The sequence below is a fragment of the Megascapheus bottae genome, chromosome 18 (assembly GCF_031878675.1).
Source record: "Megascapheus bottae isolate mThoBot1 chromosome 18, mThoBot2.hap1, whole genome shotgun sequence".
Taxonomy (NCBI): Eukaryota; Metazoa; Chordata; class Mammalia; order Rodentia; family Geomyidae; genus Megascapheus; species Megascapheus bottae.
This window is the reverse complement of record NC_143526.1, coordinates 24,650,892-24,675,599: the sequence shown is the minus strand read 5'-3', so window position 1 is coordinate 24,675,599 and position 24,708 is coordinate 24,650,892. Positions and strand designations below refer to the sequence as shown.

Sequence of the window (24,708 nt, the reverse complement as noted above, 5' to 3'; positions counted from 1 at the left end):
GCTTCCCCTTTGCACTTTCAGAGCCAGAGCAAGAGTAAAGCAGAAGTCTCCATCCTATGGCCTGTCACCTTCCCTTCCTGCTTCCCATCTTTGTCCATTCCAGTCTCCAAACAGCCGCCCCCTGTCATCTCTTGGTTTTGAACCTGTGCACATCAGTTATTCTTTGGTGGGGCCAAATTGAGAAAGAGTCTCCTGTAGGTTGTTAGTGAAGACTCTGACGCACTTGGGCAGAGCATTCGCTCAGGTCCCAGATGTTCAAGATGCATTCTTGATGAATTGCCATGGTCCCCAGGAGAGAACATTCACTAGTCCTTCAGACTCGTTGTCAGAAAAGGATCAGGGCTGAGCACCAAAAAGAGGACCTGCCCACTGTGTGCTGTGTGGAAAGGGGGTGTGTTCCTGGCACCCACTGATTCAAACAGTTCCTAGTCACTAGCATTGCCATTCTTCACACCCAAGTGATTTGGGCTGGATCCCTTCAAGTTTGGGGGCAGAGACAAGTGACTAGAGTTAACCATCAATTATTGTTGATTTCAAAGTAGCCATTAGAGCAGAATTTGAATTATCCTGCACAAAGAAATGAGAAAGGTTTGAGATGATGACTATGCTAATGATCATGATTTGATATGATTTGAGCATTGGCATTGTATAGAAGTGTTGATTTTTGATACGCTGATTTTTGTTTTAAGTAAAGAGATCTCACTGCAGGAGCACAGATGCTAAAATTGGAAGGACGCAGAGAAGATGATCATGGCCCATGCTCAAGGATGACATACAAATTCCCAAAGCACTCCATATTTTTCAAATGGTATAACTCCTTCGAACAACTAATGTGCAGTTTAACAGAAGGATTATCAGGAAGCCGAATCTCATGGAATCTCATGAGGGAGGGAGCTGGTCAGGTCAAGGGGAAGGAAGTAGATGAATGGAAAGAGGAAGGGTGGGTGAGTGGGGTTTTCACGTTCAATGTATGTATGTGAAAATGAAATCAGGTAAATGGAGGGGATGGGTGGTTGGGAGAGATGGGGAAATGATGAAAGGGGTGGCTCAAGGGGTAGGGCGGTAGCCTTGAGCTGAAGAGCTCAGAGAGAGCGCCCAGTCCCAGAGTTCAAGACCCATGGCTGACCAAAAAAAAAAAAAAAATTAAAGGAGACAAAACTGTGGGTGGCTCCTGTTATCCTCTTTTATACAAGTTTTCTGGCAGCCTCCTGCAGTTGGCAGCCAGCTGGACTTCCCAAATCCTTTCCATCCCCTACCTGAACATTCTGTGATCAGCAAACAAAATCTTAAAAGAAAATACACCCTGGAGGCTAAGGATCATAAAAGAAATGACTTCTGTGTCCTCTGAGAATGAGGGAATCCACTGCCCTTTTCTCTTTCCTGTGCTCAGCTGTCTTTGTTTTGTTCCACTATGTGACAATAAGTAATTACAGAATATGGTTAAAGTGCCATGGAAATATACAAACACAATAACAGACCTTATAAGCTCATCATTATAAATGTGGGTGGCCTACATGAAGAAAGAAAAGCATTCAAATAAAGACTCAAAGGAGATGAGAAAGTTGTCTGCATGGCCCTCTGTGACAAGAACCTTTCAGACAAAGGGAACAACTGGGGCAAAGGCCTAATGGATGGTGATTATCTGGCCAGAAATCTAGGCAGAGGTGAAATGGAGCCAATCATAGGCAAAGCATAGAGGATGAGATGTGACCCAGATTGTGTGGGCGGGACATCTTTAGGTCAAGAACCTTCACTGATGAGTGAAAGAAGAGAGGGCTATTGGGAATATTTGGAGCCTAGAGGCTGTAACAGAATGACTCTGGCTTCTATTATCCCAAATAGATAAGATTAGATAGAATAGATAAGATTAGATAGAATAGACAAGACCAGAGAAGAGGCTGCACATGTGGTCAAAGCCACAGGTGATGGGAACACAGATGCTGTGCATGGATTGAGACATGGATTCAGTGGGCTGTTCTAGACTTCATCATCTGGGGATCAGTAGCCATATAGAGTTAGCCCAAGTCACCAGAACTCCACTAAGAACAAGGAGAAACTGGTGGAAACAGCTTCTTCCCATTATGAAAGATTAGTAAGAGACCCAGTTCTTCATCTCCTGCCCCTCCCCTCCAGTTCTTATCCCTCCTCCCTATTTTGATTCATCTCATTCAGAAATGATTCTGCTGCTAGTTTATCATCTTCTCATTGAACCACTATTCACATCTCAAAACACTCTGCTCATTCCTACGTGGGTGGACAGAACGAGAGATGCATAGATTCCAATGAACTAGAAATGCAGCTACAAAAGGGTTCTTCTTTTGGATATGTGCATGTAGTGATGTTAAAAACAGTACCTCAAGAATTGAGTAAGTCTAGTCTTGGGCAAGTAGCTAAAAAACAACAAACAACTATCTCAAACCTCTACTTCTGCCTTGGAAAGATGACATGAGAGGAGAGACAGGGAACTTTAACGAACAACTTAAGGTTACCAGTGCACCTCTGTTTCTACCATGCCACAAGTCTTTATTTCCTTCCCTCTCTCTGTATTTCCTCCCAACTTGCTAGACTTGTCTTCCAATTAACTTCCCTTCTTTGCTTGCTTCTGGAGCTTCTTCCGCCATGTGCCTTTTTCTTCCAGTAGATGGCAGTATTCAGTTTTGTTTCCAGTTGGTATTTCTTTTGCCTTTTGGTGGACTTGGGCTGGCTGTCCTCTCTGAAAAGCTTTTGTCCTTTTTACATTCCAGATGATCTTAGAAGAGAAAATGAAGGGAAGGACTGATGGGTGTCGAGGGGCCTCTGTGAAAAGGTTGGCAGTGCCAAGTGGCTTCACCTTGCTTCTCAGGCAAGGCTTACAAAACGACTCTGCTGTCTTCCACAGTCCAAAGGCTGTTCCAGCTCCCTGGGGTCCTTCTGTTCTGAGTTGCAGTTCATGGAGCGCAGGGGTTGTAACAAAATGACTTTGGTTACTGTTTTTCAGAAGAAATCAGGGTTAGAGGCAGATAGACTTGGTTCTGGCAAGAGATATGGAGTAGCTGCAGACTGGCCACCGTGGAGACAGAAGTAGAAAAGCCTCTGGGCATGGTGCCTCATGGACCTGGGTCTCTGATGCTGTTGTTTACTAATAGTAAGGGAGACACAATTTCTCTGGGCGTCTGAAACTATTAGCTGTTTTGGGGTTCTATGGAAATCTGAGAGGAATTCATCTCTCCGTATCTTTCCATCCTTCACCTCGAGACATTTTGGTTTAGTAGTGGAATAGGAACTAGGATCCTTAGTGAATGATTCGCCAGATTAGTGAATGAGGATCTTATAAAAATATCTATTTCAGTAGATGAGTCTATTTTCTCCTCTGAAGAACTCTCATCTAGGAAAACCAGTATATGTACAAAGATCAAAGCAAGCTGCTCTGTTTAAAAGAGAATAGAGTCCTGGCCACCTTCTCACAGACTACAATGAACAGAGGAAAAACAATCAGTAGAGAGACTTTTGGAATTTTCTATATGCTGTGTCTGACCTATGTTAAGGGAAGCATTCTGATACCAGCTGGTCTATGTTGGGATAATTCTGTAGAGGAGAGAATATAATGAAGTTTGGAGGAATGTTTTGAGGGTTATCAGAAGCTATTTAGGTATGGGTTATCTTGGGATAGGTAGCATTATATTCCAACTTAAGGGAATAAAAACAATTGTGTATGGTGCCTAGTTGCCTATAAAGTCAAGTTCAGACTTGCTCAGAAAGATAAAAGAGTTTTCATCATCTGCCCTATATTGAGATCTCTAGCTCTGAGAGCCCAATCTTCCTTGTGTGTACTTGTAGGTGCCTTGACACTTCTGTTCATTCGGAAAACATTGCCCCTAAACCGTGCTTCATAGACCTGGTAAACATCCATAGCATTTTTGTGCACAATTCTGTTAGACTGTTTGTTGTGGTGTTTATGTTCCTGTCAACATCCTCCCTTGTCTGTCACTCAATGACTACAACCATGTCTTATCCATCTCAAGCATCAAGTGTGGGCCAAGCAAAGGCCTCACTGTGCCTCATCTGTGAGGAACAGAAATCTGTTAGAAGGTGAGAAAAATGCTAAAAGCAAAGATGTTAAAGAATGATTTGACATTTGAGTTGATTAAATATGGCCACTATTGCCTTGCAGGAAAATATACGCAGCCTAACAACATTTCAGTTGACCAAGGATCTCATATATCTGATTAGAGTAGAGCTGAAAATTCCTGCTAGTGTTGTTATTGTACCTTTGCTACTTTGGGGAATGGTTAGATACTACAATATTCTAAATATCTATAGTATTCAATATAGTAATGTGCTGTACAAGTTTATAGCCTAGGATTAAAAGGCTAGACCATATAATCTCAGTATGTAGTAGGCCAGACCATTTAAATCCATGTAAACATATACCTTGATGTACAAACTACAATAAAAATCACCCGAGGCTGCATTTCTCAAGGTGTCTCCATCCTTAAGCAATAGAGGACTGTATATGTGCATGTATGGATACAACCAAAATGTGTAGCTACAGTATTATTACATGACAGTGTCCTATCAGAGTTATTTTACAATTCAAGGGACAAATAGAGCTTGAGTATAATGAAAAAAAATCATGATCCATGAATTCAGCATGCACAACAGTTCAATCTGTACTGTTTGATATCATGACCCTTCTAGGGGGAAAATAATCAGATCCAAATGGATTGTGAAGACAAAGTTCTAGAAATTCTGATCTACTGGAACAAAAATGATTACTATAAAAAAAATCAATGGAGCCAGGTGTGGTGGCTCACACCTGTAATCCTAGCTACTCAGGAAGCTGAGATCTGAGGATTGTGCTTTAAAGTCAGCTCAGGCACTAAGTCTGTGAGATTCTTATCTCCAATTAACCACCAGAAAACTGGAAGTGGCGCTGTGGCTCAAGGTGAAGGGCTGTAGCCTTGAGCTGAAGAGCTTAGGCATCAATGCCCAGGCCCAGAGTTCAAGACCCATGACTGACAAAAAACAACAACAAAAAAAAATGGAAAATTTATAGTCCATTTATATAAATTTGATTTGAAATTCAGTTCAATAAATCCTATGAATTTTATTGAGTAGAAATTAACTTTCTTAAAGCACAGTAATGTGTATTTGAAGTGGACTTTCTATTGACATGCATGTTGATCCACATGCTCTGGTTATGATGAAATATGCTAAGACAAGTCAGTCTTCCTAGGTTAATTAAAAATTAAATTCGGGGCCGGGAGTTTGGCCTAGTGGGAGAGTGCTTGCCTAGCATGCACGAAGACCCGGGATCAATTCCTCTGTACCACATATATAGAAAAAAGCCAGAAGTGGTGCTAAGGCTCAAGTGGTAGAGTTCTAGCCTTGAGAAAGTCCAAGGACAGCGCTTAGGCCCTGAGCTCAAGCCCAGGACTGGCAAAAAAAAAATTAAATTCTTGACTTTCATAATTTCCCCATATTTCAGTTTCATGCTTTTGTAGATTGAACTACCCCTTTGGATGTCAATGCAGAATATTTCCAGGCCACTTGTTTCTTCCATTGAGTAAAATTAGATTAAAAAACAAACAAATGGGCGAGAGCTGGGAGGGAGAAGGGAAGGAGGGAATAGAAAAGAGGGAAAGCAGGGAGAAAGGCAAAAAAAAGGAGGGAGGAAAGAAGGAAAGGAAAGAGATAGGAAGGGGGAAAGGGGAAGGAAAGAAGAATGGTAGAAAATAGAAAAAAGGCAAAAATCTAATTCATAAGTTTGAAGAAAAATGGCAAGCATCATTAATTTACAACTCTATCCTAATATTTATGTACAATATAATATTTATAATCCTCCTCTACTCAGTCTATAGAAGTTTAACCCAATACAAAGAATATGAAACACTTTTTGAAAACTAACACTCTCAAAGTACACACACCCTCAAAGTACACATATACCATAAGCACTGCTGTTAAGAAACAATGCTCGGTTTTGATAACTACCAACGGGACAAAAAGAATTTATCATTCATTCCCTTTCAGTCATTCTCCTTCTGCATACTTTCTGTTACCGTACATAAAGTTGGTTCATGGTCTGTGTAAAAGTGAATTGACATTTGATTGCCAAAGTACATAAAAACAGCATTTCTGGTTCCAAATATGAATAAAGTCCCAGATCCATGTAAAGGCATCCTAAATTACTAGCAAATGTCTTTCAGTAACGATTTCAGTAGCACTGTTATGACACAGGTAGCTCCTTCATATTTTCTAATTATCACCTCCACTTTACCTGTGTCCATTCAGAGTACTGCATGGTGTTGATGACAGCAGTCTAATTTAGTGGAGACAGATATGCTTGTGGTGAAGTCTTTAGATACTGCTTTCCCAATCTCTCAAATCCTAGCCATTATTTCTGTAAAGGAAAGCACTATTTCTAAGGACCAGCTGCAGAAAAGTTGCAAAGAATAGTTTTAGATAACTGTGCCAGCTCAAGGAAAGTTAATAAACTCTTTGGGGGGGACTAATTTCATTAGGTGAAAAATTGTGGAAATATTAGATTCTACTAAATGAGTGAGCCTTTAATAATAAAATTGTCATCTGTGTTGATAAGATAGTCAATCACTAATATCAGTGATGCTCAGTACAAAAATCAGAAGTATGTTGACAATGTTTTGTTTCTTATTTGTGAAAGGATGGCTAATTATGTTGGGGGGAGCTACTATCTATAGATGAAATTCCCACATGGACATAGGAGCAAAACAGTGTAAAAAAGTATTACATCTGACTGGGTTCCAGCTGGTGGCTCACACCTGTAATCCTAGCTACTTAGGAGGTTAAAATTTGAGGATCTCAGCCAAAACTAACCCAGGAAGACATGTCCATGGAACGTTTACCTCCAGTTAGGCAACAAAATGCCCAAAACGCAGCTGTGGCTCAGCACCAGCCTTGAGCACAGAAAAAGCTAAGAGACAGTGCTGAGGCCCAGAGTTCAAGCCCCATTAGCAGTGTTCCAGGTGTACCCTCCCACCTTAATGTACTATGTTATTTCTCATCTCTTTTGTTGTCCCTTGGTTATTTTCATATTATTACAGTATCTTACCTTGTTATCTGGTATATTGTATATACATTTACTTGTTTATTTGCAATAGGAAAGGGAAGGGGAAAAAACAAGATGAGGGGAGGGGTGGGGGAGGGAAATGAGGACAAAGATATGAGAAGGGGTATCAATGTATATGAAGTAATACACCTTCTATCTGGTGAATATAACTGTAACCCCTCTGTTAATTACAATAAAAGATAAAAAAAATATGATAACTGAAAATGAACAGAATGGACAGATTGTGTTGCCCTGGAAACGGTTACTTAGATTGGGTCCCCAATTCAGACTTGCACGTGACCTCATTTTGGAGTGTACATTCAGTGCCCAGCTCTCCGTTTGAGTAGGTTCCTTCTTTCTCCCTTCACTTACCAAATTCCTTAGTATTCCTCAGGAGTCCCCTTCCCTGTCCCCACTCCTGGCTCTCAGATAGAATTTCTCATTATCTCGGTGCACTTTGATAGCCCCCCCATCTCTGAACTGTTGCCAGTCTGATATTTGATCAGTCTCGGAATGATGTAGATCTGGGCCTCACTGAGTTGGAAGGAGGACCAGCAAGAATCTAATCCAGCTCGCTAATTTTATAGATAAAGTGTACTCCAGAGAGTTTGGGCAGCATGCCAAAGATCAATCAGAGAGTGAGTGAGGAGGATCCTGGCTTCTTGGCTCCTGATCTATGGCTCTTCCCACTTTACCCCTCACATTGTGTGGTTGCCAATATTTCGTGGTTGTTGTAGATTTCTCTTCTTGGTTGGAAACTCCCATTTCTATTATTCTGATCTTATCCATTTCATTGAAATGGATAGTGAAACATGGCTCCTTCTTGATTATTTACTTGAATACATTCACGTAAATGAACCTCATATTTCCTTCAATAGAGGAGTTAAATAATTTGTCTTCCTCCACTTTTATTGGCAGTTGGGGAGAATGTAAAAAAATTGGCTGTCAGGGACTTGTGTATGATAATCCCATATTTGTAATCCCAGCTCTGGTTTAGGCTGGATGCAGAAATGAAAGGTTCATTGTTTGAGGCAAACCTGAGTAAAAGTTAGTGAGACCCTATCTCAAAAATAAGCTGGCACACCTCTGTGGCCCCAAGTTATCTGTGAGGCAGATGTCAATGTCATAAAAGACAAAAATAAAACAAAGACATATTTTAAGGGGGTATTAAAAAGATGACAATAAACTTCATAGACTGAGTTGGGATCTAGATCTGGGAAAATAAAGTATCTGTAAAAGTCATTATTTAGACAATTGGCAATTTGTGATTATAATCGATGTATTATTACAATAGTCTTGCGATAATGTTAAACTTCCTGTTTTGCTGGTTTTCAGGGCACTAAGTTTCTATGAGGGAATGAGACAATGTTTTTTATCCTTAGGATATTCATGCTGAAGTATTTAAGGTAATGAAGCATGCTCTTTAATATATAATGTTCGTGAGGGAGCAGGAGACAGGGCTGAGAGAAAGAACTATTAAATATGATAATACAAGCCAGTCTAGATTTAAATAAATTTAAATTAACATTCCTCTCGCTAGGTATGCCAATGTATTGTACTCTTCCAGTCACCCCAATATGACTGCTACCAGCTCTCCATGGGACAAGCCTTATCACTCTTGTCCATTGCAACAAAGAAAACTATTTTCTCTAATACCTCACAATCCCCTCCCTCTTCCAAGTAAAAGATTAGGTTGTTTCATTCTGATTAGCCTTGCTTAGTCACAGGAACAACTCTGAACCAATCACTGTGGCCAGGGAAAGGAGGTGATTAGATTGCTAAAATCTGGAGCAATGACCTTCCAACTCTGCTTGAACTCCTTAGATACTCAGAGGATAAAAGTGAAGATTATAAAAGCTATACTGGGCTTGAGTTCCTACTTATTATGTTAATGAATAGTGATAAATTACCAAAGTAGATGATTAGGAGGGGAAGTGGGAAATAAGAGCAATATGCTACATTCAGTTTCCCCAATAAATTTATTTCTAAAACAAAGGCTAGTTATTAGCCACATTTTAGTTGAGACTTTTGTTACCAAATACTCAGAACTACTCAAGTCCTATTCTCTTCCCATTTGTTGTCAGCCATAATGCCTAATGTGATCTTTCCTCGAAAGAAATTCTTAAAGGCCTAGGAGATGGAGCGGAGAAAAATCTCGGTACAGAAATGAGTCTTGAACTCCACAGAGACATGCTCCACATATCTTCACAATTTTTCTCAGATACTTCTATAACAAGACAATCTGTAGCAATGCAAGCTCATTTTTTTTTCTGCCAGTCCTGGGCTTGAGCTCAGGGCCTGAGCACTGTCCTTGGACTTTCTCAAGGCTAGAGCTCTACCACTTGAGCCTCAGCACCACTTCCGGCTTTTTTCTATATATGTGGTACCAAGGAATCGAACCCGAGTCTTTGTGCATGCTAGGCAAGCACTTTAACCACTAGGCCAGACTCCCAGCCCCCAGATCCTTTCTTTTTAAGCATGATGCTTCTGTTACAAAGGGATCATGTCAAGCACATGTAGAAACAAGTAACTACAGATCTTACACTCACCAAAACCACCAGCAGGGCTGAATTTAGATGTTGACAAGTGACTGAAATGATAATTGTTAGCTGTGAGGGATGATGGTCTTCTTTACTTACCCCACTCACCTGATGAACAGTAGATCAAATTTAAAGGCAAGGTGGAGATATTTGAGTAAGTAAACAGAATTGTTATGCATACAGATATCTGGGCCTTAGACCATGAAGTGAGTAGAAAAGTAGAAAGGGGAATTTAAGGAGAATATTGATTCAGAAGTAGGAGGGTCCTTGGAGAGACCTCTTCTGGCATCTGTCCATGATTGCACCATTATCCCTAACATCATTCCTCCATATATTACCTCAGAGGAGGAAAATTATACACAGGTAAGATTTCTGTTCTAAGTGAATCTCAAACTAATTGTAGGTTTTATATGCAGTCCGTTTACTTTTCTAAGTTTATGAGCATAACATTGACATGTGTTCTCATGAATGGCAAAAAAAAAATCCTACTCTCAAGAAAGTCAACATATGTGCAAATTTTCTTGTAGAGATTAGAAGAATTAGCAAGATTTACTAAGCATATCTCCTTAAGAATGCCTCATGATTTTTCTTCATGTATTTAGGAAACATCTGATTCAAACATTTATTTCATTTAGCTCATTCCCGAGTATATATCAAGATATTCAGGAAGTTACTTAAAAATATAGATTCCTAGGCCCTAGCTTAAATTTCTCCTATATCAGTGCATCTGGAAAATATGGCCACGAAAGGTATATATTTTTAAAGACTTCTCCATGTTTTTTTCAAAAGTCAAATCCCATGGTCTAACCCAGTGGTAGAACTTGCACTTGGCAAGATAATCAAAACCCAGACTTTAGGCTTGTCTCTGCCATTTATTACATAATATTGGCAAATTATCAAGTTACTTTAGAAGCTCAATTTCTTCACCTGAAAAAAAAAGGACAAGATTATCATGAAATTTCTTTTGGTAATAGTGTTGATGACAAAAACATGAGAAGAGTATCAATGTGTGAGAAGTAATGCACCTACTACCTGACAAATTTAACTGTAACCCCTCTATACATTATCCCAACAATTTAAAAAAGACAATAAATAAATAAATAAAATGTTGATGAGTTTATAAAGCAGCTCTTTGGGGTTATTACAAAGAAATTTGTGATATGCATTAGAGACACTGATAATAGTATGCTCTTTAGTTAACAATAGGCTCGCAGGACCACAAACTCCAATGTAAACAGGGATGTCCAAATTACTCCATCAATATAGTTGAGGTACTCAACTGAGTTCTTTTGTCAGAAGCTGCCAGGTAACAAGAGTGTTTTGACAGTGAAAAGTCAGAGCTCAGGGAATTTTCAAGGGAAACTCACCTGCCTCTAAATTAGGTTAACGTGTGAAAACCTCATTGTATTAATGGAGGACAGTCAGTAGAATGGAATGCCGGGAGAGATGAGCCTGACTGATTGTCTGGCAAATGTAGGGTATGCATTCTGCTCCAAATATAGGCACCTGGGTACCTTATCTCACACAGCAAAAACTGTTGAGATGAGATAGGGTTCCCAGAGCGGATGAGTTAGTTGCAGTTAATGAGTCTTCAGCCAATGGGTAACTTAGAGCTGCAAGAGATCCCAGTCTTCAGGAAATGGACTTTTAGCGATGCCTGTCATACTAAACACCTTCTCAATATCCATCTTACCAGGTGATTGAGCAGAAAATAGAGGCAAGGGTTAGGGTGGGGAATACACAAGCTGGAGTTCTTGCCCTCGTCTGCACTATTGAGTCATTACCATAACATTCCAAATTACTCAGATAAGTCTGGTCATGTTCGTATTCAGCAGCGCAGACGATTCTCCAGATGACTTGCATGAGGACAAGAAATGCCAGCAGGATTCATATAATCAACGTCTTGGCTTGTGCCAAGAAGGGTGGGTGGAGTCGTGTGCCAGATGCAAGGGATTCCTAAATGTTTACTCTAATTTGCTGCCTGGTTATATTTGACTTCTGTGGGTTGGCACGGCAACCATTCTATTTAATTCTGGCTCTTCTAATTGTTGGAGGGACAGTGGAGGACTTTTAAACTAATGTTTAAAGAACAGTTGTTTGGGCCTTTTATTCTTTCTCTTTTAGAGTAGTTGGTGGCTATTGTCTCGTGGTTAATCTGCAGCTTGGGAAGAGCTGGGTTTAGGTTTTCATACTTGTCTTTCTTAATTTTCATCATGGAGATGAAAACAGCACCTGATTCCTAAGGTTATTCAGAAGATTAAGTAAATTAATACATGTGAAGTACTTACTATGATGCCTGAAATACAGTAAGTGCTGAATAAATGTGATTAAGCCGAAGGTACCCACAGTGCTTTCAGTTCCGTTGCATACATATGAATCTTCTTGGATGGACTGGTTTTTTCAAACACACTTCGGTAGATATATAATCTTTCCTATTCAACAATAGGAATGGAGCCAAAAAGCCACATGACCCTGAGAGCTACATTTCCAGTCAGAAGTTTTCTGAAGGCTGATAGCAGGTCACATGATCATATGTGACTGAATATATGAACTGAGATGGTAAAATACGATTTTATTTGGAAAACATGATTTTGCCTTGGTTCTCTAAAGTCACACCGAATTCCCTTCCTCTCCTAGACTAGTGCCTCTCAAACTTGATTGTGTACACTAATCCCTTAGGGATGTTATTTGAATAGAAGATTCTCATGCAGCACATTCGGGGATTTCAGGAAGCCATTAAGGAGTATGGATGCTATTTTTCCAAGGATGACATTTGAAATAGTGATGCTGTCCTGGGAAAGGCCATGAGCCCCTGTGCAGTGGAACTAAACCAGCACTCATTTTTATAGGTAGTTTTCTGTGTTTGTGGAAGTTGAAGAGGAAATCGATTACCCAGAACAATGTTTTTCAACCCCAGCTGCACGTAAGAATAGGTCAATGGACTTTAAAGGAGTATGCTAGACTTCGCACCACCAGAACAGAATAAAAACCCCAGAACATACAGTTGCTAAGAGTGGGGGATGGTTCGATCCTTTTCAGAAAACACAGTACCAAGAGATGAGCATATGGCTCTGTGACAGTGGTTCCCTAAAGTTATCGTGCTATGAATCACTTGGAAGGATTGTTTAAAATAAGATGGTTGGATCTCACGCTCAACATTTCTGATTGAGTAGGTTTGCAAGAATGGCTGGGAAGCTGATTTTCTAACTAATTTGTGAAAATGGTGCTGCTTTTGGACCACAGTTTGAGAACTACTGCTCTAGAATATAGTCATTCATTCATTCAGTCAATCATCCAGCAAACATGTCTAGAGCCTCTACTATGTGGTCAGCAGAACCCTTAGTAGATGGCTGAATACATTCTAGATGGGAGCAACCAAGAATGATACATTGTCTTTAGCATCAGCCTATAAGCGGGTGGTACCAGAGAGATTTGGAAGTACATGGGAGAGGCAGGCAGGGAGTGATATACAAACAGACAGCAGAATCACAAAGTGTGGAGTAGGGACATAACAAGATAGACTACTACATCAGGGCATCGGTTTGTTCAGAGTAATACCCAAAGCCTCAGGGCTCACCATATTGCAGAATTCGGTACTGGGAAGAGAAAGGAAGAGGAGGAAGAATGGAAAGTGTTTGAGAGACACAAATAGAGAGGTAAGCAGAAACCAGCTCATAGAGAAGTTCGTGTGCCATTCAGGCTGTGCTGAGAGGCAGGGGAGTGCAGATGAGGGGTTTTAAGTAAGACAGCGAAAAAATCAGCCTTACTTTTTGAAAACAGACTGGCTGTAGTTTGGGTAGTAGAAAGGAGAAGGGACGGGAGATGGGGAAGCTGATTGGGTAGAGGAAAAGCAAAGCTATGGTCATTCGAATCCATTTACTCACAGATGTCTTAGTTGTCTTTTTCTTAGCCAGATAGCCCTTGCATTTTCGTGTGTAAGGTAAGGAATGGTTATACCAGGTATTGTGCCAGAGGTGAATGAGAAAGAGAGGGATTGATCTTTGAGCTAGAATCAGAAGTGAACACACGAACCAAAACAAATGCATATTTTTCAATTCAGCACTTATCTGAAATTCCTTTGTGGGTAATTATTAGATACTTCACCAAACAATTAGCAATAAGCTTTGGATCCAAATCTATCATTTCAAGAAAGTCCCCTAAGCTTAAGAAACGTTTGGTCTGGGAGGAAGCCATTCAGGAACACAGCCATAGGAATACTGAGATTGTCATACAAAAAGGCAGGCAGGTGGTTTATTCTAATGACAATCCTGTCTGTCCCTGCTCAGACCTAAAGTTCTTTCTGAGCATCTTCCAACTCTAACCAGAGACGTGAGGCTGAGGGCTCATGGAGACTTATTGGACTTACTTCTCACAAAGAAATGAGTTATGTAGGTCTCTCTGAATGTGGAAAACTAGGACCGTACCTGGTCCTTCTGACGTTTGTGTGGATTCACGAACTCCCAAGGCACCACATTATTTTTAAATTAGAAATTTCTGAACAGACAGAGGATTCAGAGCTCTTACAGCTAAATGCTAAGGAAATATTTATTGATGTCAGGATACTTTAAATTATGGTCTTCTCCCTCCTAAAATATTTCCCAGCCATCAAATGAGCTACTGAGGGAAATCTTCCAATATGTCGAATGCTTGCTCTCACAGCTAGTAAACTCTCAAGCTGTTCCAGAAACAAAGGAAGAATGGATAGGTTGATTGGTTTATTGATTGATTTATATTATGCATGTACTGAAATAGTTATTAATTTTTATTCCATGTCCTTGAGCCATACATGAGCTTATTTAGGATTCACAACAATAGAATAACATTATTATAAGATTATGGCAAGAATAATAAGATTCTGATCTGACAGAAAAGAAAATTACATTTGTAGAAATAAAATACAGTGTTTGTAATAATATGGCTAATGCGCCAAAGCACTAGGACCAGATCTGCCTAACATTAAAACCTAATTGAGCTGGGTGCCAGTGGCTCATGCCTGTAATGCTACATATTCAGCAGGCTGATCAGAGAATTGCAGTTGAAGCCAACCTGGGCAGCAAAGTCCATGAGACTTTTACCTTCAATTAACCAGTGAAAAGCTAGAAGCAGAACTGTGGCTCGAGTGGTAGGGTATTGGGTTTGAGCAAGAAAGCCCAGAAAGAGTTCCCAGATGTAGAGGAGGAGAAGGAGGAGAAGGGGGGGAGTAGGAGGGAGAGAAAGAGGGGAAGGAGGAGGAGAAGGAGGAGGAGCAGGAGGAGGAGGAGGAGGAGGAGGAGGAGGAAATGAAAAACCCTATTAATGAGTTTAAAGAGTTTAAGTTTGTTCTACTTGGAGAAACTAAAACTACATTAAAAAAAAATTACCCCAGGCTCTTCAATTGAGAAAAAAGCAAAACTTGGCCTATGAAGATGTGTGGCAGCAGACCACATGTTCAGATCTGTCCAGGCAGGACTTGTGCTTGGATCTCGCCCTTGATCTCCACTTTAGTCACATGGAATGATGTCTTGAAAGGCCACACCCTGGTTACTGTCCCCTCCAAGTGGTCTGTGAATGCCTCCTTATCTGGAAAGGCACCCTGAAGCAAAGTTTCATGGAGAGGAAACCAGCATTAGTCCTCTAAGCCCTGGGTGTGAGTGGGGAGTTGTGGAAACTATTATCCCCTGATTCGTTTTCTCCCTTAAGAAATGCACACCTTTTCCTTGTGTGGATTTCTTCTCCTTGATGAGTCTACAGGGATTAGAGCAACAGCTAGTTCAACACAACCCTTTAAGTGGTAGATGTTGGAATGAACCACACTCTTGGCAATTTCTAATGTATTCATCCTCACTGCACCCAGCTCCATGTCATTTAACAAGAATACCTCGTGTGTTGTCGGCTGCCTTTTGAAGCCTGAACTCCAATGGCTAGAAATTCAAGTACCTTCACTTTTATTAGATTTCTAAAATGGTTTAAAAAAATTTTTTTTTCTTCTTCAGCTCTTTGCTCCTCAAAATACAGTTCCTAGACAGGGCCCTGGTATCCACCAGATTTCTTTCTTATAAGCACAAAAAGAGGGACGCTCAGCCTCCCTCACTACTTCATTCGAATATTGACTCCCACAGACTCCCCCATCCCATCACGCAGACAGCGCTGAGTTCGGGAGTCTAGAGAGCACGTTGTTAAGGAAGTGAGACGCTCATCCTTTCCAGGGATGCACAGGCTACGAGAAGGAGCCTTGGCATGGGCTTCCAAAGACACAATGCCTTTCAGAGCTTGCTTCCTGTTTGATAACTCACCAAATCTTTCAAAGTGGAATGTAAAGTGAGGGTTCAGCCAAGGAACTGGGTGAGAGTTAATGGATCAATCTGCTCTCTCTCCCCACAGTGCTTTTACCGTTGACTTCTGGAATGTGTTTGATGAAAAGAAAGCAACTTCTTCAGACAGAAGATACTGCTGCAACCCATGGAGGTTAAGACCCATCGGAACAATGCACCCGGTTTTTATCAGTTGAGCTTTGTTGGCCTCCAACTCCAGTCCAACACCAACCATGGGGGTGGAAGGGGGGGAGAGCATGTTTTCCAGCCTTTTGCTTGTCAGTGGTCATTATTATAAATAGACTCAGACTTTGGCTTCTCCCGGGGGAGATGTGGGTGTCATTATTCAGTGCTTATTGCGATTAATAATAGTCTCTTGTTTCTATCGCTTTTTAAAAGTCGATCTGAAAAAAAAAAATAATAGAACAAGTAGCAAAGTAAGCCTGCTTCCATTTATCTTTCCTATCGAGTTTGGATATGTTGAAAGTCAAAATAGGAAAGGAAGTTCTTCCTTCTTTCCTATCAGCAGGTTGGAGTGTCCTTTATCAGTGGATACTCTACAAAGAACTCTACTGTCAGCTTGCCCCAGAATTCATGAAAATAAGAAGGAAGAGGAGTCGAAAGGATCCCAAGTTGCTCATGTCTCTCCTAACTCTTGGCAATCTGGAACAGCAGTTGATTTTCCAGATGAATATTCTGTCACCTTTCTCACTCTGGTAATTAATATAAGTTAGACCAGATTCCAAAATGGGACTGGAAGAGGAAAGATTGCATGAGGAAATCAAGTATGGTGGTACATTCCTGTAATCCTAGCACTCAGGAAATAGATAGAACATGAAATCAAGGCCTGTCTGAACTACACAGTGAGGCTCCTGTCTCCAAAAACCTAACTTGTGAGTATCTCACAATGATTTCTGGCTCTAACATAATGTGACAATTTTGAGAGAAAGTTATAGCGGCAGGCATACTCTAAGCTTGAATTTCAGTCGTGCTTTTGATTATAGATATGTACTCTGGGATCCATTAAAAATACCATCTACCTTTGAGTTATATTTAGGAGTATCCATTGATTTCTGGGAGCTGGATTCATTGACATGCTGTCTACCAGATTCTTTTCCTTTGTTAGGGTTGGAAAATATTACAAAGTGACTGCTATTAGTTAGCAAGCCCACCTGGAACTAAAAAAAAAAAAAAAGAAAAGAAAAGATGTTGGGCTGGGAGTTTGGCCTAGTGGTAGAGTGCTTGCCTAGCACGCACAAAGACTGGGGTTCAATTCCTTAGTATCACATACATAGAAAAAGCCAGAAGTGGTGCTGTGACTCAAGTGGGTAGAGGTCTACCCTTGAGAAAACCCAAGGGCAGTGCTCAGTCCCTGAATTCAAGCCCTAGGACTGGCCAAACACAAAAAACAAACAAACAAAAACCCCAAAAAGATGTGTGTATACTTCCTTTGCACTAAGAAATTCAACCAACACCAAAGTCATTTAGTCTGTATATCTAGCTTGGAAGGGTGAGTTCATCATGATAGATTAATGTGACTGTCCTAAGGAAATGAGACATTTAGCATGAAATTAGCACATTGTCGGGGGGCAGGGAAATAGGGGGTGGGCTGGGGGAGGTGGCCAAGAAAATCCACCTGAAAAACTTTAGCTCCCCCAAAGAACTCTGTTGGCTCTAAGAAGGAATTTCAACCTTTTCCCACTGGCTAAACCCAATAATATTAAGATCTTTATTAGATTAAGTAGCCTCTGGTAAAATTTCAGGGCTTCAATTGCACACAGATCTGGTTGCCGTTTCCAAGATGAAGATGGTTTATTTTTGTGTACCTTCAACTCCACAGATACATGTGGTTCTTGGAAAGGAGAGCCATCTATAGACAAATGCAGTTCTCAGAAGGGTTAGGCTCTGAGGAAAAGGACAGACAACAACCTGGTGTTCAGCCTTCGACCCTGTGACTCTCCCTGGACCATGCTGGAAACACAGACAGCCTTTATGTCAAGGAAGGGTTCCACTGTAGCACACCTGATTACACTCAACCTGGATTCACAGAGCCCTGCGCCGTGTCAAAGGAAAAAGTTCTATCATAAATCTGCAGAAACGGAAAAGGTCAAAGTCACTCTTGGTAATTAGCCTGTTGAAATACAGTGGCCCTGCTTTTTGTTTAACCTTTTTAAAGAAAAGGGCTCCATTCCCACAAGTCTCAACAAGCAGCCTTTTATTAGGCTCTATGCTACCACCCCTCTCCTGGACCGCCCCCTCCCACCCCCACCTGCAGTCCTGGAGAGAACATGTTTGGTTTGGTGCTTGAATTCCCAAAGTTTGAATAGATTTGTATTAGCCTCTCAATATGTCCTGTGCAACCCGGACCACTTGAAATTCCTGAAATTGTAGCATTTTGTGAAGTAAAAGTCATTTACCAATAGTTAGACCTTTAAGAAAATACATCATTCTAAACCTCCAGAAAAAAAAAAATCTGTAGATAGGGGAAAATTCATTCATTCATTCATTCATTTGTAGCCAAACAAGTTAGCAATAAGCAGATTAATTTGTTTTTTTCTAGTTACTGTGTAGAATTTGTTGGACTACTTCACTAGCTGCTAGTGACGTGACCCTCCAAGGTTGTGACTATAAAGGAATAATATCTCATGTTGGTTATAGAGTAAAATGATAGTATTTTGGATGTTTGTGGTCAGATGAAAGGCATGATTAAACCTGATTTCACATTTGAGAGATGGTGATATGAAGAATTGTGAGTGCAAGGCCAGTCTGATCTGTGCAGAGATCTTGTCTCAAAACTATTGATGACAAGAAAACAGGTTTGATATCATTATTTAAGCTCCTGACTTCATCTACCCAGCTTTCCATGAGATCAATTCTGGCCAATGAGTGCTGAGTGAAAGTGACAAGTCACTTCTAAGTTGAGTAATTAATTTCCAGAATGCTCTTTTATTCTCTGCCATGTTGATTAATTACCTTTAATATAAATATATGGTTGTACATATATGTGTGTATATGTATGTATTATTGGAATTTACATTCAGGCTTTCCTACTTGCTAGGTATTCTGCCATTTGGGATACTTCACTCCTCCCCTCAGTTCTTATGCTTTATTTTATCAGACAGGGCCTCCAGTTTTTGTCCAAAGTAGACTCAGACTGTCATCCTCTTAATCTGTGCCTCCCATGTAGCTAGGATTGAAGGCATGAGGTACCATGCCAGACCCTAATTATGTTTCTTATAAGGGCTATTTCTGTTAGCTTGGGCCCCCCCAGTTGACTAGCAATAGACATAGAAGCAAGATAAGAAATACTGCCCTGGTTGTTTTCAACCACATGAAATTCAGGGATTTGTTGTTGTTGTTGTTGAGGCTATGCAAACTTGCCTCTCCTGACTGACTGACAGTATTGGACTACTGGACTATAGATTGACTTCTAGACTGTGGCTCTAGCTTTGTAAACATTAACATCTAAATAATATTCATTCTCTTATTTTGTGTGTATGCGGATATCAGTGGCTTTAAATTCGGGGCCCAGTCTTGGCTTTTTCACTTACAGATGGTGCTTTACCTCATTCTCCTGACCTCTACCTGTGCAATAACTAGGATTACAGGTATGCTCTATCACATCTATCCTATTTGACCCAGTTTAGTTGCTAGTTCTTTTTTTTTTTTGCCAGTCCTGGGCTTGAGCTCAGGGCCTGAGCACTGTCATTGGACTTTCTCAAGGCTAGAGCTCTACCACTTGAGCTTCAGCACCACTTCTGGCTTTTTTATATGTATATGGTAGCAAGGAATCAAACCCAGGTCTTCATGCATGCTAGGCAAGCACTCTACCACTAGACCAAACTCCCAGCCCTCTAGTTGCTAGTTCATAAAAAACTAACTGTACTTCCTTTGTATGTCTCTGGTCTAGGGTTGTAGGACAACCAGCAGGGTGGCATGGGTGGCTGAGAACTTAAAAAACAAAAAACAAAGAAAACTGGGTCCAGGAGTTTGTCCCAATGGTAGAGTACTTGCCTAGCATGCACAAAGACCCAGGTTCGATTCCTCAGTACCACATACATAGAAAAAGCTGGAAGTGGTGCTGTGGCTCAAGTGGTAAAGTGCTAGCCTTGAGAAAGCCCAAGGACAGTGCTCAGGCCTTGAGTTCAAACCCTAGGACTGGCAAAAAAATAAAAATAAAAAAAAACCCATAACAACAACAACAAAACAAAACAGAGAAGTGGGAGAGAAAGAGATTAACCACAAAAGATGTCCTCTGGGAAAGAGCAAAAAGATTTAAGCTCAGCTTATCAGCTGCTGCTGCTGCTGCTGCTGCTGCTGCTTCTCCTCCTTCTCCTCCTTCACCTCCTCCTCCTCCTCCTTCTCCTCCTCCTCCTCCTTCTTTCTTGGTCATAGTACTTGAACTCTGGGCCTGGGCATTGTCCCTGAGCTAACACTCTACTCCTTGAGCCATAGCACCACTTCTGATTTTTTGGTGGTTATTGGAGATGAGAGTCTCATGGACTTTTGTGCCCAGGCTGGCTTTGAACTGTGCTCCTCAGATCCTAGCTACTAGGATTATAGATGTGATCTGCCTTTACCTGAAGAAATTCAGTCTTTAGTTTCCAAATATAACCTCATCATGTTTGACTTTTAACTAAAATCCTGATGGTCTTCATCTAGTTTCATTCATGTACCTCATCCTGATTTCTAGAAGATGAATGAATTTTACTATCAACAGAACGTTTTACTATGAACAGGACAGTGTAAGTAGGGCTCTTTGTGTTTGTCCTCTAGGATGCCTCACATCAGAGGCAATGCCTAAGTCCAGTTGTCCTGGTCTGCTTAGCAAATCAATGCTCAGCGTGTCACCTGGCAGAATTGCAGTCCTCAACACAGAACTGCTTTGACCTTGTGAAGGGATAGATTTCAGACGGTGTGTGTCTTCTGGATGAAACACTGGACATCAGAAACGTGATAGTGAGTGTGGAAATCCTTGGTTAGTCTGGAAGCAGCACGTCCATCAGACTCAGGGTGAAGTAAGCCAAGAAATTAATGTCATCTTTCTCCATCTGTGATTGGCTCTTCTAAAGCAGAACCTGAGACTAAAACACAGGCACTTGTGATTTACTGAAGAAAGGGTTGGAGTTGGGAGGAGGGAACAAGATGAGAAAGAGAGGACAGAGCTCTAAGGGTGTGGTGAAAGTGTCGACAGCCGTAATCCACTTTTAGCTGGCTCCACAGGTCCACAGCATGATCCATTATGCCGTGAAGTAGGCCCAGCTTCATGTAAAGACCTGACGATAACAAGCACCATGCCCCATCTGTTTCTGTGGCAACATTCACCAGCTAAGCCAATGCTGTCCCTTTAAAATATTATGTGTTTCTGGAAAGATCTGAACTCAGTGCCACATGACAGAGAAACAATGTTCCCAGGGCTGGGAGGGGAGCCATGTGTGAGCTGGAAATCATAGGTTTAGTCAATCATTCTTCAAGCATTAATTCAGATAAAAAGCAAACAAAAATCAGCAAAAGCAAACAGAATCAACAAAAGCTTTAATCCAGTCAATGAATCAATGAGTTGACACATACAACACTGAAATGGTCACCATGATGGCAAGTTTTTGATAAATAACACATTGGTGTTATCTAACTAGAGTCATAATAAAAAACCAGCTTTTGAAGTCAGTATTGCAGAATGGACCAAAAGTGCCACTAAAAATATAAAAATAATATAACCCATAAAAGAAGGAATGCCAGTTTCCACATTTTTTTTAGTAGGAGGACTCAATAGATATTATCTAATGGCTAATACTTTTACACATTGTTCTTTAAGAAGATATAATTTAAGAATGGCAACAGTTTGAAGAAACATCTTTTTCTGAAATGTAACAGTTCTTCAGTTATTTTCCCTTTTCCCTTTGAAGTCAAGAAAAATTCAAGTCAAAAATTTCCCTTCGAACCAGGTGCCAAGGGCTCACGCCTGTAATCCTAGCTACTCAGGAGGCTGAGATCTAGATTGCAGTTCAAAGCCAGCCTCGGTACCAAAGTCCATGAGACTATTATCCCCAATTAACCACCAGAAAACCAGAAGTGACGCTGTGGCTCAAGGGGTAAAACATTAGCCTTGAGTTGCAGAGCTCAGAGACAGTGCCTAGGCACAGAGTTCAAGTCCCATGACCAACCAAAAAAAACCAAAAGAGTGTTAGAAAAGTAAATTGTAGAAACTGCTAAAGAGTGTCCATGGGCTGGTATAAGAGTAACATTGACAAATCACTGGGTTTATTTTCTTGCAGGGTCCCCACACCTTTTATGTCAGTGGATTCTGCCATCTACCATTTCAGACTATGATAGGAAATAGCATCCTGGCAATAGCTGTGCGGCCAGGGAATCCCCTTTCTTTATTTGCCTTATCCATGCCTTAGTCTCAAAATCAAGCTCTTGTTCATATTCAGTTTGCATTGTAGTGCACAACTTTGGCTTTGTCTCTCATATCTTGAAGTCTTCCAGTCTGGTAGCTTTGGAGAAGGACAGAAGAGAGTGAAGGAATCCTGGAAACAAACCTAGCAGAGCAAATGCAATGATAAGCGTGTATGGACAAAGACTCCTTGAAGAACCCTCAGTTCATCCATCCAGGCTAGATATTCGGTGCTGGCTATCATTTTTCAACTTCTGCTATAGCTTTTGAAGGGTTGGCATTTGAGCATCCATCAGACGGGCCACACTAGCTCATCACAAGTGGCATAATTTAAATGTGTGGGCCTAACCCTTTGGAGATACGTTCTCAACAAAGGAAAAGCCAATCAGAGCATCCACAGAGAGATTGACAAGATCTCGTTATTTCTCAGGTTCTTTGGTTGAAAGCTGGACTGAGCTTTGCTTGTTAAAACAAACAAATAAAAAATCCACCCACAAAAACGTCCAGTTTGGGGATCCAATCCAAGAAACCTCATTTTATTCTTTTGCTTTTGAGATATGTCATCAAGAGATTAGTGACATAGCATTCAAATATGTGTGGCTTACCATTGAACACTAGTTGGCTCCTTAGCTTCTACTGACCTACTTGTACCAACTGAGATGTGGCTTCTACAGCTACTTTGATTTATTGCATTCTTTTTCCTAAGACAAAAATACCTTGGACATAAGAAGCAAGGCGTGAGCACATAAGGCAATGTGAATTTTGCCAAGATCTTACAATCTCATTACAAGATAAAGCCCAGGATGCCTCCTGTTTAAGGATGTTCGGTAAAATGGCCCAAACTCAGCAATTTGATTAATAATCCCATCTGTTTCACTCCTTGAATTTGTTTCCAGGGAAAACGCGCCTTTGATCACTAAACGCTGACGAGGGCAGAACCTTGCCCAAGGTGTTTTCCTGGAGTGAAATACGCAGCACTTCTCAACTCCCAATTCCATTTAATTTATTGTTTGTTTTTGCTCAAGAAGAGCCTGTTTTTACAGCTGAACCTATTTGGAAACTGGTTTGGGGGTGTTTCATTTCCTTATGTGAAGACTTCTAATGCGAGGGATGGGAGCCAGGTGTTTTCACCTTCCCTAAAGACAGTGCAAAGGGGAATGAGCTTCCACTGTAGCAAAAGGGACTTAGGTTAATTATGAGAAGGTACTTCCTGAGATTGGCTGAGGGAAGCCAAGAGTCTCTTATTTGGAATACACTCTTTGAGATGCTTCAAGTGACACCAAGATTAATTAGCACTAGAATTAGCTTTTTTAAAAAAAATACAAAAACAAAAACAAAAAACAAAAAAACACCCCTCGTTCATTCCAGAAGTGTATTTTTTTTTTTATAAACCAATGCTGAAATTTGTGGATCATTAGGTAACTGGAGGTGGGAATTGTGTGATGTTTTCCCCATTTTCAAGGTCTAGGAGAATCTTTGTTTGCTTTCCATCTGACTTTGAAGCAAATGGAAATAGTAGTAATGCTAAATGTTTAAGAATTGGGGATAGAAGTTAAATTGCTTATTGTACACAACAGTTACCAAAGCATTACATAAACCTGCAATTAAATTATTCTAAGACAATGGTACTAAATATGCAGAATTTACTATTTCCTAATAGTATCACTTCATTTTACATTTACATATGCTTTGGAGGTTATTTACATGTGTGGTACCTATTTTCATCCATTTTGTCCTGCTATAATCATGTACCTGAGGCTTTATAACTTCTGAAGAAAAGAGCTCCATTTTCTTGCAGTTCTGGACAGTAGAGAATCTCAGATCAAATGCCAGAGTCTGGTGTCATGCTAGAAGGCAGAAGAGTGGAGCCCCCAGGTCCATCACTGTTGAGTTGGAGATTAGGCTTGTTGCAGGTGAGCTCTGAGGAGCATGCTCAGATCACAGCAGTTGCTGCATGAGGGACGCAGTGCCCACAATACAGTACAACACAGCTATGCACAACTATACACATTTGGTGATGCTGTGTTGGTAGTTTGAAATCTGTTCCAGCGGGAACATTTATACTGTGGAGATGGGAAGGCTAGATACTAGCCTTCAATATGTCTACATGGATGAACGAGAGGAGAAGAGAGATTGAAGTTGAGATTTAAGAGATATTTAAGCCTAGAGGCTTTTAGGTCTTCTTTATACTTTACCATTTTAAATTAGATTTCTCCTTTTTTTTCATTAAAAAGTTAAATAGTTTGGATAAAGGTTTTTTTGTTTGTTTGTTTTGTTTTTATTTTCTCCAGTCCTGGGCTTGATCTCAGGGCCTGAGCATTGTCCTTGGGCTTTCCTCAAGGCTAGCTAGCGCTCTACCACTTGAGCTACAGCACTACTTCCAGCCTTTCTATGTCTGCGGTACCAAGGAATGGAACC

At 40.6% G+C, this 24,708-nt stretch overlaps 1 non-coding gene across 1 annotated transcript; it reads left to right on the top strand.

Moving 5' to 3' along the window:
* The first annotated feature begins 695 nt into the window (after positions 1-695).
* Positions 696-802, top strand: LOC150050219 (U6 spliceosomal RNA). The gene has a single exon (XR_016538776.1). It is a non-coding gene; the product is annotated as a U6 spliceosomal RNA (small nuclear RNA).
* The last annotated feature ends 23,906 nt before the right edge of the window (positions 803-24,708 follow it).